Raw genomic sequence first — 15587 nt, forward strand, 5'->3', positions numbered from 1 at the left:
AAGATGCTATTTTCCTTGCTGATATGCTTCTGGCTCAAGAAAAAGTAAGACTGTAATCTTGCCAGTGTGGGAATTAGAAAATTATATTTGTATAACTGTATTTCAGTGTTGTCATACAATGCTATATTTCTGCCATCCAAGGCAAAGAAAGCCAAGGGCGAAGCAGACTCTGCTACAGGCAGTAGTTTTCAGGTCCGATGGGTGGAAAAAAATGCTGAAGGAAGTCCACTGCTAAAAAGAAGCAGAAGTGGAGAGACACGAAATCGTGCTTCAGCTACAGGTAGTCTTCCAAGATTATTTCTAATTACCCACCTCAAGAATTGGAATTAACCTTCATTAGATCCAATATGTAGTTTGGTAGTTTTTATCTAAGCCCTATGTTATTACATTTTGTTTTTGTTGTTTCCTTTTATAACATTGACCACAAAAATAGGGGGTGTTTCTTTTATTTTCGGATATTAATAGGGTTTCTGTTTCCTATTTTTTATATTTTTTTCCTTTTAAATATGTTAAACTGTGCCATTAGAAAACCATAAGGTGGATCTGTTATGTATGTTTTGTCTTCATCTATTTTGAAATGTATATTTTAAACTAGGACTATAAATGCAATCTGCAATGTTAATTTTAATGTCAACTTCTGCTAAACTAATCCAAGGATGTGAAATGTAAGTGAAGCAGTCCTGGTCAGGTTCATATTATATTAAATGTAACTAATATTGATTTACATGTAACACTTCCATATTATAGCCTGAAGTCACCAAACAAACATTGTATTTTTATGCCTATTACAGCCTGTTTCTATCTATCTTTTTAGTTTCCGTGGTTCCCAGTGAGGACTCTATTCCTTTTGAGTCAGCTGAGGAGGTTCTCACAGTGACCCAATCAGACTCCTCTCAACAGTTATTTGGTAAGATGAAACCCTACTATAATTAAGCAAGTTAGTAAAAAGCATGAAATGGATGTTTGTTTTATTTTACCTGCTTTTCAGAGACTGAGATGAACAAACTGCAGGACATTCTGCAGACCTCAGACAATATTCCAGATGCAAGTGGGCATCCTTCCACCTCCACATCATGGGGCTTGCGCCAATCTGCAGCCCAAGATGAGTGGCGGAAAGCGAGGTCTCATCATCTGAGCTGCTTGCTGTCCTGCAACGTGGTTCCAGAAAAGAACTGCAGCCAATGCACATCTCCTGCCATCATTCGATGCAGAGACTGCATGCCAGAGGAGTGGCTGTGTACGGAGTGTGACATACACATCCACAAAAAACACACACTCCATAACAGGGAGTCCTGCATTGGGGGAATTTACAAACCCATAGAGCCAACAGTGTGCTGCGTAAAGCAAGATGGCGGATATACACTGATCAATCAAGGTAGTGCTTTGATCTTTTTGATAAAGTGGTTGAAGTTGTGTCCTTGTTTTTATTAAAATTTTAATTTAATAATAATAAATTGCAAATAATTGTTTAAAGCTTCTCACTATTTATTGAACTTCTCTCTTTCAGTATGTCTTTTGCCTACAGTGAGGCCTGTCCAGTTGTGCACGTGTGATCCTGCAACCATAATGTTCAGTTCAGTCAACCCGCACTGATTAAAACAGCAGCTGGATGAAGGAGTTTTCTCCACCTAGCTAGCGATAGCAGGGCATCACCCCATTACAGCCTGACTTATTTTGGAGGTAAAATAGAAAGCTACTACCACAGCCTGTAATTGGGGGATTAAATGCATGTTGGACCCTGGCTTTTGCCAGAAATGCATGTGCTGCAAACAGCTGGCTATCTGGTAGGCACACACACTGATGCCAAGCATGGAGGAGGAGATACTGTGGTGTTGAGTGACTGACGGAGGGTTATATTAAACAGCTACAGTTTACGTTGCTATGGACGCAGGATACCAACCATAGAGACGGAACAGACCTTTTTCTTTATCGGTAGCAATACTATCGTTTTTAAATTAATATTTGGTGTCAAATTATTTATTTATTATTTATTTAGTTAAGTAACCATGTAATAGGCAGGATAATGCCTCACTCTACATTATCCCTTACTTATGCTTACCTTTTTCTTGACAAACTTGGGAGGCTCCAGTGGAGGCTACTGATAAAATCAAAGACTTTGGGGGTGTAGGTGGAGCTGCAGGGGGATGAGGCTGGGCAACAGCAACCTGTGTTGTTGGTGGAGCCAGTTGAGGTGTAGGTGGAGCTGCAGGGGGATGAGGCTGGGCAACAGCAACCTGTGTTGTTGGTGGAGCCAGTTGAGGTGTAGTTTGGGGTTCAACTGGGGATGATGAATGTCCTGCAGCAACTTGTGGGGTCCAGCCTTCATTCGAGGAGTATTAAATGATTAACAGTAATAATACTTGGACTATTTTAAGATAAAGTTCCCTGTGATGAAGACTGTTGTGAATTAATTAGCTGTATCTTAAAAGGGTTATTTTTATGATGTCATATTAAACCCTGCCTTTCCTGTGGTATCCTATTTTGCAGGTTTGACTTTGGCTAGGATTTGTTTCAAGAAATGTTAACATGGTTCACAAGAATTCAAATTGTTTTCTCAAAATCCATTATCTTCTCACTTCTTTGTCATACTTATGTCTTCACAGTAGTAGAGAAAAGTAAAGAATTTTGAAGAGGCCTGAAACAAAAAACTCTGTAATGAAAATACCTAATAGCTCATTTAAATCAGCCACCAACATGGCTCTATAGTTTGATCTGCTATGGTATCCTTCCTCCATGGTAAAACAATTGCAGCAGCACACTTTTGAGTCTTCAACAATAGCTGTATAATTTACTCTACCAGAAACTGTTACCACTTAAAAAAAGGCAACAATTTAATTTGTTTGACATAAATGAGTCATTTAACTAGTCTAGCACCAACTGATTATTTACAGTTGTACTTTAGCTGATTAAGAGGTAAAAACCAAAAGAGAGACTGCATGTTTTGCTGTGTTGCTTGCCAACCAAGCTGAAACAAGTATTCTTTTTTTATTGATACTTAAATTTGAGCAGCAAATAGCTAGCTGGTATGTTTTTAACATATCTCAATAAGTTAAGTTTAAAAAGCATAATTATAAATGTGATTGCTCCATTAGTTGAGAGAAGGCAACCACAGCATTATCTGTGACAGGAACACAAGCCATCAAATACAATAATGTTTTTTTGTAAATAACAGAACATTCTTACCTTGAATAACAAGTTCATAGAGTGTCTTTATTCTTTCAAGACACTTTTTAGAAGTGTCTGTCAGTTGACAACGGGGTGCCAAAACCTCTGAAACCCAGGCATTCTCTTTTCTTCCGGGCTTGGACAAAACTATTACAGCCCTTACACCCAGGGCCTGCAATTTTTCAAGCTAACACACACACACACACACACACACACACACACACACACACACACACACACACACACACACGACAGTAAAATAAATTAACATGAAAATGTACAGAGCAACACTGTGTAACTTAACTGCATGGAAATAATAAAAGCAATTACATACCAGCATAGAAGCTTCATCCACGATGTGGGAGGTGGTCCGATTTTTTTGGTGGGTATGGACCCAGCTCTCCCGCTTTTCATCAAATTTGTCTAATTCTTTTTTTAGCCTTAGCTTTTGAAGTTGCTTTGCTTTGCATGCCTTGCAAGTTTTGCACGCGACATTAATTTCTGTGTGGCAGACCACACACTTTCTTAAAGTTGTCCCCTGACCTGGCATTTCTATCAGAAATACAGTAAGACAAACAGAAAGGGACACAAAAAGATTATGATAAATAGGGATGTCATGAGAACCAATAGCAGGTAGGTAGGTACACACACACACACACACACACATATATATATATATATATATATATATATATATATATATATATAACTACAAAATATAAGCTGCCAAAATGAAAAAACTCTTAAGCTGCTGACACACCAAGGAGATTATCAGCCGTTGGACAGTCTGGCGAGGTCAGTGACTCGAATCTGTTCGGTGTTTCCCGTTGTTGATCTGAAATGAAGACAGATTCAGCAACTGCATCACGGCCTATTTCTCCTTAAAATGTTTTCAGAAACACGTTTTGGTGAACTATTTTAGTACAACATGACATCGTATTCTCAACGAGCCGCCATGACAGTCTGGCTTTGAATTTCCGGAGAAAACAAACCCATGTGACGCGTTCGTCCAATCAGCTGCCGGTTTTCATTTCTTGGGCAACATTACAGATTAGTGCCGCCTGCTGTTATAGAGATGTTTTACGTCTCATCTCTTTGGTGTGTTCTGTGGCACTTTTTGGACCAACACGAAGACTGATCATTTCGACTGACTTTTCTGTCAACGGTCAGCCGTCTGGTCGGTGTGTAAGCAGCTTTATGAAGACGTGGATACAGGCGTGAGAAATCAGCAGAAAGAATGGGAAGACTGTGATCGACTAACCTAACATCATGCTTGACTTTACGTGTGCAAGCATTTTGTTACCAAATCAGAAATCAAAATGTTAATATTAGACTAACGATATTTCTGTAAATTACGTTAAAGCATTTTGACATGATGCAGCTTGTATTAGACAGAATGTGGTTAAATATGAAGGCCGTGCAGTATAATGTTTTCAAGTCCCTTATGTGAAAGAATATACAAGGAATACAATGACAATACTCACTTGAAGACAATAGGCCAATAAGTGAGACAAAAACATTGTCAGAAAAAAAAGAATGCCATAGGCATGTTCAAATGTTCATGCACTGTGTTTTTTGGTCAGTAAGACAGTAATGTGAAATACAAGAGAGAGAGAGAGAGACAGAGAGAGAGACAGAGAGAGAGAGAAAATGTCTGTGTGTGTGTGTGTCTTGAAAATATTAGGAGTGGCTCTTAAAAGAGCCGTTGGTTTATTAATAAAGGAGGTACTGTAGAGGTGGATGTAATAGGGATAAGGGTGGTTGGTAACAGGAGCTGTCAAAGAGAGGAAAATAAAAACAAAACATGGTTATTTATCTTGCAGCAAGCATGAATTTCTCACATAAAAAATACAGAAGTGTATCAAAATGAAAAAAAGATAACCTTGATGGAGATGTTGATTAATGTAAACAATTTGTATTTAGTCATACTCAACATGTAAACTGCATGAATATTAGCAAAATAAGGGACAGTAACGTTTGCTATTTGAGCTCACTATTACAAAGCTCTAACGTTACAGTTCACGAATACACATAATGTCAGAGGTAACGAGGCTAAAACTATGTTTACAACACTTTACAGCATTATTGAAAGTACGCAAAATAAGGATAAACGATTGCTTAAATAGATCCAACCGGACACGACATGACCAGTTCCGACGGATCGCGCCGGACCTGTCAAGATAGCCTTTCAGCAGCTAACGTTAGAGCTAACGTTAGGTATTCATGTAAATCACGTTACCTTATTAGCTAGTTAATAACCTTCAGCTCTCTACCGCAATGCAATTAACATGGCAACACTCATAGACAATCTATAACAGTTTAAACAAAAGCCATTAATGAATTAAAACTATATAAAGCTAGCCTTTTAGCTAACGTTGGAATGCTAAAACGAGCTAGCGCTAGCTTATTTATGCTACTTATTTCCTAAATCCTTCAATTCCCATCTCTAACGTTAATAACCTTCGGCTTTCTACCACGAAATTAAATTAACATGGCAACACTTACAGGTAATATAGTTAACACAGTTGAAACAAAAGCAATTCATTACTTAAAATACATTAATCTATCAAGGATGTATCTTCCTCTTACCTGGTAGGGAAGGAAGTTGGAATATACTATTCTTCTCTTTGGTCGGCGGGGAATTGTTGGCATTGAGGAAAAGTATCGCCCCCTGCTGGTATAGTACCTTCATAATGCGTGTAATGTTCACGCCTCGGCGAGGCAAACCGTGACACTGACACGCAAAACCCAGTGGACCAGCGGGTGTATTACACGCTTAGGCGTGATACTGGGTTGGCGAGCGGGCCCACACAGAGAGAAAAATGAGAGAAAAGAAAAAGACACAATCTGTCCGGAGGATAACCAGTTAGATCGTGTGTGTGCGTCCTTGACTGTAAGTCGTATAACTTATGTTGTCAGTTAATTTAAGCCTGTTGTTGTATTGGTTTATAGTTCTTGCAAACTTTAAGTAAGTTAGCTAGTGATTCTGTTGTTTGTGTTCTTCACCTGTTAGCTAGGTTGCACGTTGCTTGATCTTATTAAAGCATCAAAAGAGAGAAGTTGTCTCCGTCCGTGTTTTAACAGACACACCTGGGGCGAAGTTGGAAACCAGAATGGTCAGCTTTAAATATCGTCCTAATCTAGTCCTCATTAACAAGTTTCAAATAATTTCACTGGAGTTACCGTTATTATTTTTTGCGTCATCAATACCGAATTCAATCTAATTGATAATATACTTGACGCACCACTACAAGACGACTCGACAGATTCGGCGGCATTAATTTTCGGCAAATCATTGCAGCATGATGGTGGTAACGTTAGCACTAGTAGTATGGATGGCGACATGAGAGATCTCAGAGATTCAGCAGACAAGCAGCAAGACATTCCCAATCATCCTTGGCCTTCTCTGAGAGAGATGTTAAGGCATCAAGAATGACTCCTGGCGAATGTTCTGCGTAACTCTTAAAGTATGGGGAACTTCTTAATTAATGTCTGTTTAGTAATTCATATTTAATCCTTTATTTTCTTTCCAGAAGCCATATTTGAGCACACACACATACATGTAGATTCCTTTTAAATGTTAAGGGGAAGATTAAAAAAGAGAAAATGGATCTGTGAATTCTCACAGAATCACAACTGAATTCATATCTTGCTACTCAGTCAGAATCTTATAAACTGTCCCAGTCTTTCCTTCATCAGATATGCCATTGCGCCTAAATTTTCCTAAATTCAATTCACATTTGTCATCTGTGTGTCCATTTCATCATCCAGAAGGGGACAATCTGTGTGTCTGTATGCCAGAAATCACAAGCATCAACACTGCATCCGGACCAGCTACATTATGTTTCTAAGCTGAGCTTGACCTCTGACCTCTGACCTCTGACCCCCCCTCTGACAGGAAAAAGAACTTCCTTTCTAGAATCAATACAGTGTCACATTATTACGCTGTTGAAAAACACAGTAACCTTCTGCAGAGACCAGAATTCAAGGTCAACCTATTGTACCTATGTACACCAGTGGTGTACATTTATTTCTACTTTACGTCAGTATTTCAATTTTATGCTACTTTATACTTTAACTCCACTTCAAATCAGAGGGAAATCTTGTACTTTGTACTCCACTACATTCATGTGACAGCTTTAGTTACTAGATCATTTTTACATAAACAAACATATGATATGCTAATAATTAATAACGTGGAATAAGATGGGGTTTTTCAACCTTCAAGCTAAGAGAACAAAAAACCTGCATGTTAAGAGGTCCAGTAAACATTAAAAAGCATGTTGAAATAAAGTGTAAAATAAAGGGTGCGAGTCTTAAAGCTGAGGCTGTAATATGTAGGCGTATGATGTTAAAGAGTGTAACTAGATGTCTGCCTTCTTGTGTGCTTGTGATTCAGTGGCATGTGGCAGAAATTAGATATAATTATGTTACGTCGTTGGAGTTTCATCCTCTTCATCCTCTTAATATTGATTCATGCTGTGATGTCCGGTCAGGGCGTCTTTACATGACGAGTGTAAAACAGTGTTGACTCACTTCCTGCTGTCTTGAAACAGCAGTGGAAGGAAAACAAAGATGCTGCTGCTTCCAGTTGAAGTTTATCGTTTCACAGAGACACAGCACAACATGGCCAGGGTGAGGTGTAATTACAGCACTGTGCATCCGTTTCCATAAGGATGAACAAGCAGGAAGACATATTTTTTTAATTGTCAGTAAATTTTTAAAGAATTGTGGAAGATGGGGTCTTTACGTTAAAGTGACAGTAAAGGGTTACAAAAATGCAATTTCATAGGTGTGACTATCCTTTTCTTTGTAAGAAAAGGAAAACTCAAACGGTTGTAAAAAAGTGCTACTCCACTGACTAAAACATGGCAAGAAATGTTAGCAATGCACCAGCAAAAGGTGGAAGAAAAGAAAACGTGGGTGCAAACCATGCAGGAATGCACATTTTAAAATGTTAAAAAAATCTTTAAAAAAAAAGAAAAAGAAAAGGAACTGCAAGGGTGTCCTCGAGCTCACCCAGTAAGAGTGGACTGCAGCGGCACAGGGTTTGAATCTGACCTGCTACCCTTTGCTGCATGTCTTCCCCCTTTCATATCTATCTACTTAATGGGAAAAGCCCCAAAAAATAATCTAAAGGAAATGCATTCAATAGTATTGTTACTGTAGCCTAAGTTAACTTACGTGTAGTTGATAACGTCTAAATTCCATATTGGACATGTCTTTTCTTTGTTCTTACAAATGATCTTAATAAAAAACAATGATCCAATGAGAACCATTTATTCCTATTAAACCCTTCATTACAAAGGCCGCAACATGGTGATGCTTTGATTTGCTTTTTGCCTTGTGAAATAAAAGCACTTGAATCCTGGTGTTCCCAGTTAAAGATTCCCTGATGTGGAGTTCTATTGTACACAAAGTTTCTTTTCACATCCAAGCTTTCCTATCAAAATTCCTCTCCGCCTTTGCTTGTGTATTGCTGTTTCTTTGCCCATTTCCACCACCTGTTCAGTGGAAAAATGTAAAAACCATCGGCAGAAATGCACACATACAGTAAGATCAATGCTCCATAGCACTGTGGTCAGAAACTCCTTAGGGTACCTTTAACAAACTAAACAGGCAGGTTATTCATATCTAAGACGCCATTACATCAACCTCATGCATTTATACACTACACAACCAAATCTTTTCTATTTTAAAGGAACACGCCGACTTATTGGGACTTTAGCTTATTCACCGTAACCCCCAGCGTAAGACAAGTTGATACATACCCTTCTCATCTCCGTGCGTGCTGTAACACTGTCTGACGGCTCCAGCATTAGCTTAGCCTAGCACAGATCCTGCAGGTAACTGGTTCCAACTAGCCTACTGCTCCAAATTGTGACAAAAGTGACAAAATAACGCCAACATGTTCCTATTTACATGTTGTGATTTGTAGAGTCACAGCATGTACAAAAAACAAGGTAACATGAGACACAGCCATCTTCTAACAGTAAACAAACCGGGAACTATATTCTCAGACAGGCTTGCTGCGAGCATATCACTCCGCCCAAGTACTATATTCTTCCGCCTGAGAATATAGTTCCCGGTTTGTTTACAGTTAGAAGACGGCTGTGTCTCATGTTACGTTGTTTTTTGTACACGCTGCGACTCTACAAATTACAACATGTAAATAGGAACATGTTGGCATTATTTTGTCGCTTATTCGGAGCAGTAGGATTACTGGAACCATTCACCTGCATGTTCTGTGCTGGCCTGATGCCGCTGGAGCCGTCAGACAGCGTTACAGCACGCACGGAGATGAGAAGGGTATGTATCGACTTGTACTCTGGGGGTTACGGTGAATAAGCTAAATTCCCAATAAGTCGGCGTTTTCCTTTAAGATTTTTTGTGGGCATTTTCGGCCTTTATTTTTTATAGGACAGCTGAAGACATGAAAGGGGAGAGAGAGGGGGAATGGCATGCAGCACAGGGCCGCAGGTCAGAGTCCAACCCACGGCCTCTGTGTCCAGGAGTAAACCCCTATACTATATGGGTGAGGCCTCTACCAGGTGAGCTACCCAGGTGCCCCAGCCTGACGTATTTTTCAACAATTCCAATCTGCCATCGAACCACGCTTGTAGCAAAGAACAAAACATAGTCAATATTTGTATGGCATTACATGTCACTGCAGGAAAATACATACAAGCATACACTTCATACAATATACCATATATAGCCTCAATATCATATACCAATGTGTACATGTGTGCGTTTGTGTGTTGGGTCCAGAGTCCAGTGACCAGCCTGGCTTGGGTTACGCTCTTTCTAAAATGACGGAGAGGAGGAACCTCTCTGGATGCACCTTGCTTGCGGGAAGCAGAGCGGGTGCAGACATAAATAAATCTCCCCCGAGGACATTCGATACAGCAGCTCACATGTCTGCAGATGAATATCCAACCCTGTCTGCATCTTAATGGATACAAAACAATGAGCATATGATACACGCAAACATGTGCCGTCTTAATATGTAGAAGAAGTACTTGAATCCTTAAGTAGGCCTACTTAAGTAAAAGTAGCAGTACCACGGAGAAAAGGAACTTAATTCCAACAAAGTTATACTTTAAAAGTGAAGTGAAAATGGAAAGTAAAAGTGCTTATTGGGTATAGGAGCAAAGTCAAGGTTAAGTTGGAAAAAGGAAAGAAATAACGAAGGACAAAAAGACGGCAGAAAAGAAACAAAATAAGAACGAAAAGAAAGAAAGATAAAAAAAAAAACAGAGGAGGGCAAGAGGGAGAGCAGCATCTGTCGTAAAGTAAAAGTATAACGTCTCATAAAATGGGAATACTCAACTAAAGAACCAGTACTTCGTTACTTCTCGTCTCTGGTGTTGTCACTGCAATAAAAAAGGGATGATTGTCATAAGAAGGCCTAAACACTCCTCATACTTTTACTGTAAATTATTATTATAAGTCATAAATACACATCCATTATTTATCTAAGTTTGCAGATTGATTCCATTTGTAGGTAGTCATTTAATTCATTTAATGTCATTAAGGTATAAAAAATCCCTTGCAATTCTGTCTTGTTAAGACAGGTGCATCAAAAAAGATATCAAGAGTAAGGACTGTTATTTAAAAGCGAGAATTACTGTGGAGGAACTGGAAATATAACAATCCAATCATAAAGGTGAGAGAAGCAATCGTACAAAAATAAGAAATTAGCCAACTAGAGCATCAACACACATTCTGCAAGTAAAAATGTGGATCTATATTTTGAAGTCAAACATCCACTTTGCTTTGAGGCAAATATCCCACAGCTCAGGTTGCTGCACGTACAAAAGAATGGTGGAATATTTCTTTAAGTGAGATGTAACGAGACCCTGTGGTATCTAAAGTGAGAGGTGCAGCGCTGCCGTTGGTCGGAGGAGTCTTCTGATACTGATCAATGAAAACAACTGGAGACCAGTGGAACCAGAGACTCCCAGCTGATTCAATTTACCATCTCTGTAATTCACATGGTGATACAGCCTCCCAGCCAACACACACACACACACGGTGGGATGTTTCCACCAAGGACTGATGCACACACAAAAATGGTTAACGAAAGGCAGCATTTCTGTCATTTAGATCACAAAATGCAAGTTAACCAGAATATATTCTCTAGTAAATAAAAAAATAAGCTGGACTTTGACTTGGGATTCAATTAGGATCTAAACCACCTGAGATCCTGCACAGACAGGTGAGTCTAGAAACAAGGGGTGTGTCCAATTTCCCTTTAAAATCCCCTCCTCCTTTTTTCCCCTACCTCCTCCATCCATTGACTCCAGTGCTGCCATCTTGTCAGGCAAAACTATCACCAGACAAGAACGTCAATATTAGCAAGTTTATTGATATAGCACCTTTCAGTAACAAGCATGGTAACAAGGCAATTCAAATCATTTTACATAAAACGTTAAAAGCAACAAGACAAAGTGCAAAAGAAACACATCACAAAAGGACATTTGAATACGATGAAAGAGAATAGAAAATAAAAACAAGCTAAAATAGAGTGCAACAGGTATAAAATACAAGAATTAAAGTTACAGTACAGTGTATAAAATGAATAATAGTTTGATTTAATAAAAGGCATTGTCAAAAAGAAAAGTCTTCAGTCTTGATTTGAAAGATCTGAGAGTTGCAGTGGACCTGCAGTTTTCTGGGAGTTTGTTCCAGATTTGTGGAGCATAAAAACTGATCGCTGCTTCTCCCTGTTTAGTTCTGACTCCGGGGACAGAAAGCGGACCTGACCCTGACGATCTGAGGGTAACATTGTGGTCATGGCATTAGTGTACAAGAATACACTGTCTCTCTTAATTATGCTGTTATAGTTTTAGACTGCCGGGGGACTTCTTTAGTTGCACTGAGCTTCTCTCTCCTCTCTCTTTCCATTTGTGTGCATCCATGTCCCTGAAATGCTTGTTACTAACCTAGCATGTTTCCTTGGATTAAGGCGGCACCAAAATCCTGGTTGCAGCTGTCGCCGTGGTCCTGCTGCACTCCATGCTATGCTCTGCGGTGCCTTGCAGTGTCCTGCTGCGTCCTGCTAGTCACTGATCCATTATCTTTATTGTGACTATCATTGCAACTGTTCATCACACCCCCAACCGGCCCTGTCAGACACCGCCTACCAAGAGCCTGGGTCTGTCCGAGGTTTCTCCCTAAAAGGGAGTTTTTCCTCGCCACTAAATGCTTGCTCTTGGGGGAATTACTGGAATTGTTAGGTCTTTGTTAATTATAGAGTGTGGTCTAGACCCACTCTACCTGTAAAGTGTCTTGAGATAACTCTTGTTATGATTTGATACTATAGATAAAATTGAATTGAAAATTGAATTGTATGTGATCAGGGTTAGGCAACTAAAACACTCGTTTAAAGGAACACGCCAACTTATTGGGACTTTAGCTTATTCACCGTAACCCCCAGAGTTAGATAAGTCCATACATACCCTTCTCATCTCCGTGCGTGTTGTAACTCTGTCTGACGCACCCACCGCTAGCCTAGCTAACATGTTCCTATTTCCATGTTGTGATTTGTGTAGTCACAGCATGTACAAATAACAAGGTCACATGAGACACAGCCATCTTCTAACCGTATATAAACTGGGAACTAATTCTTAGAAGGCGAAGCACTGCTACTTGGGCCGGGTGATTAGCGCAACACCTGAAAAGCACCGTTGTTACTCTCTGCTCCTCACCACGGGGCTTTGCGTGTGCTGCGAGCAAATCACTCCGCCCAAGTAGCAGAAGTAGCAGTGCTTCGCCTTCTGAGAATATAGTTCCCAGTATGTATACGGTTAGAAGATGGCTGTGTCTCATGTGACCTTGTTATTTTACCTCCAGGATCTGTGCTAAGCTAGGCTAGCGGTGTGTGCGTCAGACAGAGTTACAACACGCACGGAGATGAGAAGGGTATGTATGGACTTATCTAACTCTGTGGGATACGGTGAATAAGCTAAAGTCCCAATAAGTCGGCGTGTTCCTTTAAAGGTCCCATGACATGCTGCTCTTTGGATGCTTTTATATAGACCTTAGTGGTCCCCTAATACTGTATCTGAAGTCTCTTTTATATAGACCTTAGTGGTCCCCTAATACTGTATCTGAAGTCTCTTTTATATAGACCTTAGTGGTCCCCTAATACTGTATCTGAAGTCTCTTTTATATAGACCTTAGTGGTCCCCTAATACTGTATCTGAAGTCTCTTTTATATAGACCTTAGTGGTCCCCTAATACTGTATCTGAAGTCTCCTTTTATATAGACCTTAGTGGTCCCCTTATACTGTATCTGAAGTCTCTTTTATATAGGCCTTAGTGGTCCCCTAATACTGTATCTGAAGTCTCTTTTATATAGACCTTAGTGGTCCCCTAATACTGTATCTGAAGTGTCTTTTATATAGACCTTAGTGGTCCCCTAATACTGTATCTGAAGTCTCTTTTATATAGGCCTTAGTGGTCCCCTAATACTGTATCTGACGTCTCTTTTATATAGACCTTAGTGGTCCCCTAATACTGTATCTGAAGTCTCTTTTATATAGACCTTAGTGGTCCCCTAATACTGTATCTGACGTCTCTTTTATATAGACCTTAGTGGTCCCCTAATACTGTATCTGAAGTCTCTTTCCCCGAAATTCAGCCTTGGTGCAGAACTACAGCCACTAGAGCCAGTCCCACAATGAGCTTTCCTTAGGATGTGCCATTTCTGTGTCTGTAGCTATTGAGGAGGAGAGAGGGGGGGGCAAGGTGGAGGGTGGGGGTGTGGCCTTGACCAACTGCCACTTTGCTCGTTTGAAAGCCATGATGTCTCTCGCTCATGGGCGGGCCAAATTCTCTGGGTGGGCAAAGCAGAGAAAAGGGAGGTAACCTTTCCCCTTATGACCTCATAAGGAGAAGATTCCAGATCGGCCCATCTGAGCTTTCATTTTCTCAAAGGCAGAGCAGGATACCCAGGGCTCGGTTTACACCTATCACCATTTCTAGCCACTGGGGGACCATAGGAAGGCTGGGGGAATGTATATTAATGTTAAAAAAAAACTCATAAAGTGAAATTTTCATGCCATGGGACCTTTAAAGGTTATCATGGTCCATGGTCCACCACGATTGTGAATTGTGGGATCATCCCATGAGGATGTTATTCCTTGATACTGGGATGTGTCAGCTGTCCAGTAAAGTAATAAAGGTCTCTCCTTTTAGCTCTGGTTCTCCATATCGGTCTCTTTAGCTGCTAAATGCTCTGCTACGTTCACCAGCTAGTTGAAAACGGTGTCTGTTTGGACAGTGGTGTTTTAGAGCTTTTTTTTTTTTTTTTTTTTTTTACAGCTGCTTGTTGTGGCCAAAAAACAAAACTGATGAGAGCGGTGACAGTGGACCAAAATAGTAATGTTGCACCCTGAAGAACGAAAACAATGAGCTGAACGAAGTTAAAATGGCGTGTAGAGCTGAGGGGGAACTGCACAGTCAGTCGATTCACTACACACAGTCATATTATATATAGTATGGTCATTTTATCCCTTCTTGATATAAAATCATTGGATATTAGAGCAGCTTTAGGTTTGTGATATGGCCACTTCCGCCATAAAATATGCAGGTTTGTGATGTTCATCGTCAGAACAGTCAGTGAGCAGTTTAATAAAAAAATATAAACTAACCAAAATTATGATTTCACCGAACACGTGCGTTTGATGCTGAATGCAAACAAACTGCCTCTGAAACTGTAACACATGCATTTTGTAGTTGCACTCTTCTTGACTGTGTAAAGGTCAATAAAAAGTACTGTAATAGCCTTCATATAAAAATACAAGCAGAGTAGAGTCTCCATTCAATCACAGCAGCATCAATTATTCATAACTGCTCCTGTAGGCTGTGCTGCTCCCGAGATCGATGCCTCTGTAATGTGGACTGATATGAGCCCCTGGTCAAGTTCTGGCTGCTGCAGGTTAATGGGCCGACTGGATTTCACCCACTGCAGGATGCACTTCCTGGATAAAACTCTGCACCACACCCCACGGACATACCTTATAAGATCACAGCAGATGTGAGCAGGCTTCATATGTGTTTATACTAAAAACTGTACAAGTAAGCTTAGCTTTGCTGCTCCTCTAGAGCCACACATACAAATGTAGCAAGAGCTTTGGGGCTTAAGTGGCACAAGAAATGCCTACCATACACTAGAAGACTCTGAAAAGACTTTAAAAAGACTAAAGTCTGGCACCATCTCACATCTAAAGACAATCGGTCATAATGTCATTGAGTCACAGACTAGAAGATTTTATTACCAAGACTTAAAACGTATGATAACATCAAACACATTTGATTTTGTCGGAACATCGAGACAGGCAAAAGTTTTATGACCAACTTACACCAAATGATTGAGACGACGGGAGCGTGTCACAACTGCAAGACTCTCGTTT

General features: G+C 40.0%; 1 long non-coding RNA gene across 1 annotated transcript; it reads right to left on the reverse strand.

Moving 5' to 3' along the window:
- Positions 1-1582: 1582 nt before the first annotated feature.
- Positions 1583-3589, reverse strand: LOC114558128 (uncharacterized). Its single transcript, XR_003692919.1, has 3 exons — positions 3500-3589; positions 3184-3352; positions 1583-2320 (listed from the first exon to the last, which is right to left on the reverse strand). It is a non-coding gene; the product is annotated as an uncharacterized LOC114558128 (long non-coding RNA).
- Positions 3590-15587: the final 11998 nt, after the last annotated feature.

This window comes from Perca flavescens, chromosome 1 (genome assembly GCF_004354835.1).
Source record: "Perca flavescens isolate YP-PL-M2 chromosome 1, PFLA_1.0, whole genome shotgun sequence".
Classification (NCBI taxonomy): Eukaryota; Metazoa; Chordata; class Actinopteri; order Perciformes; family Percidae; genus Perca; species Perca flavescens.